This window comes from Neofelis nebulosa, chromosome 6 (genome assembly GCF_028018385.1).
Source record: "Neofelis nebulosa isolate mNeoNeb1 chromosome 6, mNeoNeb1.pri, whole genome shotgun sequence".
In the NCBI taxonomy this organism is placed as follows: domain Eukaryota; kingdom Metazoa; phylum Chordata; class Mammalia; order Carnivora; family Felidae; genus Neofelis; species Neofelis nebulosa.
In genome coordinates this window covers 60,122,708-60,127,156 of record NC_080787.1, presented here as the reverse complement: position 1 = coordinate 60,127,156, position 4,449 = coordinate 60,122,708, and the positions used below count along the sequence as shown (strand labels likewise).

The window sequence follows — 4,449 nt, the reverse complement described above, 5'->3', positions numbered from 1 at the left end:
TTCGTAGCTGCAGTCTAACTTCTCTGTGTGCTTATAGCTGGTGATTTCCTTCAAACTTGAACTTGCAAAATGTACACTTCAGTATGCATCTTAATGCCTCTTATTACCCAGAATACATATCCTTCTTATGTTTAATCGATTCCTTTCCAAAAATATTTGTTTTTAATTTTTTATTAAGGGATTCCATTGTGGGGATGCCCCGTGGGAGTGAGTGAGAAAATCCTGGGGCCGACAGGTCTGAGTCCTCATCTCCAATCTGCCAGCGAAATCAGGGGAAGAGACGCCTGCAGACGTGGGAGGGAGAAAGCTCTACCGCCCAAGAAAAGAGCAAGTGGGCAGGCAGCGGCGGGGCAGAACCGAACTGTCTGCAGGGTCTATAGAGGCCGGTCCTGGTCGGCACCGCTCACCTCGAGGCCATGGTGCAGTTGGTGCTCTGGGTGATACCCAGGTGAGGGCAGCGGCTCCGCCAGGGTATTCCACCCCCGAACTGGGTAGATGCCGGTTGGGGAAGAAAGGATGCTGCCGCCACTTCTCCCTGGTAGCACCCTGAGCGGCCGCAGTTGCCGCAGCAGTAGCAGCAGAAACCCCACGCGGGCGGAGGGGGCGGCTCGAACTGCTGGTAAAGTCGCCCAACAGCTGTTTCTCTGTAACATGCGAGTTGACAAAACAACCAAAGAACAGGGCTCCCCGTTACAATCCCCATCGAGCTCTTTTCCCTTGCCATCTGGAGCTCATTTATGCGGAAACATGCCTTGCACTTGTACCTGGAGGAACTGGAGACAGTGGATTCCACCTTTAGTGGTGGTCATCTACCTGGTGTCCATAGCGGTTGCGGTTCCTCTGTGCGTGTGGGAATTACAGAAGCTGGAAGTGAATACACACAAAGGCTTGGTTTATTGCTGGCATTTTCTTTTTTTTTTTTTTGCTGTTGACTATACCTATATCACTCTGGGTGATATTACAACATTTAGTGCATTATACACACCCTGAATTACAGAAACCAATAAAAAGGATTCTTTGGATGGTACCCACATACACTTTACATATTTCAAAGCTATGAAATATCTTTGAAATATCTCAGCATTGCAATATGTAGATACCTGCAGAGAATGTTATGAAGCTTATGTCATTTACAACTTTATGGGATTCCTTACCAATTATCTAACTAACTGGTATCCAAATCGGATATTAATTCTTGAAGCCAAAGATCAGCAGAAACATTTCCCTCCCTTATGTTGTGGTCCACCATGGACTATGGGAAAATTATTGCTGTTTAGGTGCAAACTGGGTGTACTGCAGTATACAGTTATCAGACAATTCACCACCATTGTTGCTTTAATCTGTGAGCTGCTTGGTATATATGATGAAGGAAACTAGCTTTTCAAATGCTTGGACTTACTTGGTTATAATAAACAACATGTCACAATTCTTTGCCATGTATCTTCTGCTGCTATTTTATAAAGTACTGAAGGAAGAGTTGGGTCCAATTCAACCTGTTGGCAAATTTCTTTGTGTAAGGCTGGTGGCTTTTGTTTCCTTTTGGCAAGCAGTCGTTAACGCTTTGTTGGTTAAAGTTGGCATTATTTCTGAAAAGCATACATGGGAATGGCAAACTGTAGAAGCTGTGGCTACAGGACTCCAGGACTTTATCATCTGTATTGAGATGTTCCTTGCTACTATTGCTCATCACTACACTTTCTCATATAAACTATAGGTCCAAGAAGCAGAAGAGGGTCATGCTTTGATTCCTTTCTTGCCATGTGGGATGGTTCAGATATTAGGGATGATATTTCTGAGCAAGTAAGGCATGTTGGATGGACAGTCATGGGACATTCTAGGAAGAAGTTCTTTCCTGAGGACCAAGATCAAAATGAACATACAAGCTTGTTACCATCATCATCACAAGATGCAATTTCTGTTGCCTCTTCTGTACCACCTTCACCCATGGGTCACTACCAAGGGTTTGGACACACTGTGACTCCCCAGAGTACGCCTCCTATGGATAACATACCTGATGAAATGTATAATGACACTACAGGAGAGAAAAATGAACTTTCAGATAAATCTGTGGCCTCCTGAACAAGTGTGCAGAAGCAAACTGTACTCCTTCTACCATGTTATTTCATCACCTCGTATCCCATTGCTCAGGATTTTGTGCTTGGGACAAGCCATAAATGATGGAAGGTTTCAACACAAAGAAGGTGAGAAAGCCAGGTACAGCTACTGGATTTAACGGAGTTTTGTATATCACAAATAATCAGTCTAAATATCCTAGACTTTGACTTGATTTCTTAACATTAGACTATCACATATTCAAATGGTAGAAAATGACTTTACTAAATGTTCCTGGTGTTGCATTGCTTTATCAAGAGGATGGACATTAAAAAAAAATCAGTGCTTCCTACCACTGCTGCATGAATAGAATGCTCTGGAATTTAGCAGAAAGTATAATTTGGAAATATGAATTAGTGGAACTTAATCATAATCATGTGCCACATATGCCTGCCTAACAATTATTTCTCTATTTCTCAACTGGATGTCTTTCAATAAATACGAATTCATCATTAAAAATTTTTTTTATTAATACTAAGGTGTGAATAAATGACTGTCAGTTACAGGGTTATTAGTAACAGTGATAATCTTTAGATTAAAAATAATCCAAATAATAAGCATAGGTTGTTAAGTTCTAAAAGTAGAAGCTCAGGTATTAACAAAACATGTGGTGATTTCATGGGTTTTTAGGTTATCATTCTTGGATTTCTTAAGTCAATTATCCTGTGAAATACACAACTGAATTATGTATTGTTAGGTGTTTTGTGACAGAAGGGTCTTTAGTACTCAGATATCTGAAGTACTTGTAGATGTTAAAAAAATCACAACTGAGTTAATATCCATGGTAATGATTTTATATTCTTGTGGTTATCTTTTTAAAATCCAATCATGTGTATGACAACCCTCAACCCTAAATCTTTAAGTGGACTGTTGGCTTTAAGACAGAAAAAAGATACCTCCCTCTTTTCTTGTCTAACTCTAATAGATAACAAAAGAAATGAGAAAGAGAAATGGAAATATGTCTTGATGACCGAAAAAATAGATATAGAACATATATATATGCTTCCCATAATAGTAAAACATAACACAGGGATGAGGATGAATGCCTAAAAGCATGCCTGCTGGTGCAGATTTCATGCAAAAGGGTTGGGATACCGGCTTTTTAAGGGTAGAGGACTACCTTAAGTGGTAAGGCCAATGATCTCTTACTTGAAAAAGAAGATTTGCTTCAAGGATGAGAACTGCTGCAGAAATTTCCCTCACATTTACTTCATACTAGGATCTTGCAAGGGAAGCTGAGAAAATCCACCATCTTTGCACCTGCATGGCAAAGTGGAAGAAACCCTGTGGGTGGGAAGCAGTTTTCAGCTAAAGAAAGCACGTGCTGGGGGCAAGATGCACTATGAATGGCTTGAAAATCAATTAAGAGATATGTGTGTGTTTAAGTGTATGGAGATAACCTCTAGCAAAGCCAGGGATTATATAATATTCAGAACACTATGGAATAATGGAGAGTAAAGAGGTGGTAGAAAGTAGATGGATAGAAATTTCAACATTACTTGCAGTAGGAAATGAATAGGCACTGGCAAAAAAAATAGATTAATTCCACTGAGAAAATCACAATTATAAAGGACCACAATAACATTTAGAGAGCATAAGTTTTTAAAATTAACAAAGGTAAACATACACAGTAAAGGAAACACAGACCTTATTGAGAAAGAAAATAAATAAAATCTAAAATCTAAAAAAAATAACATAAATTAAGATGACAAAATTAAAACAAGCATTAATTTTATCTCCATAAATATAAATGAGGTTTGGGGCACCTAGGTGGCTCAGTCAGTTGAGTGTCAGACTTTGGCTCAGGTCATGATCTCACCGTTCATGAGTACAAACCCCACGTATGGTTCTGTGCTGTCAGCTTACAGCCTGGAGCCTACTTTGGATTCTATGTCTCCCTCTCTCTCTGCTCCTCCTCTGCTCTTGCTCTGTCTCTCTGTCAAAAATAAAGACATTAATAAATAAATAAATAAATAAATAAGGTTTGTTTATCTATTAAAAGAAAAAAATATGCTCACATTGATTAATCAAGTAAAACCCAACTACTTGTCGTATATAGGAGATAAAAAATAAAATAACACAGAAAGATTGAAACAAAAGAGAAGACAAAGGAAATTGAAGATTTAAAATTTCTCAGCATATTATCAGATAATACATAGTTCTAAAAAAACTGAATCAAAAATACTTTATAAAATAAACACTGATCCACAATGAAAATTTTATTATCATGATCTATATACAAAGTAATTTCATCAAAATCAAGAAGAAAAATTCATTAGTATGGGCCACTCTTAACCTATAATAGATTGAATTAGAAAAGAGCTAAATAACTTTATT

At 38.4% G+C, this 4,449-nt stretch overlaps 1 pseudogene; it reads left to right on the top strand.

The window, feature by feature from the left end:
• Positions 1–608: 608 nt before the first annotated feature.
• Positions 609–2,374, top strand: LOC131513455 (transmembrane protein 184C-like; annotated as a pseudogene).
• Positions 2,375–4,449: the final 2,075 nt, after the last annotated feature.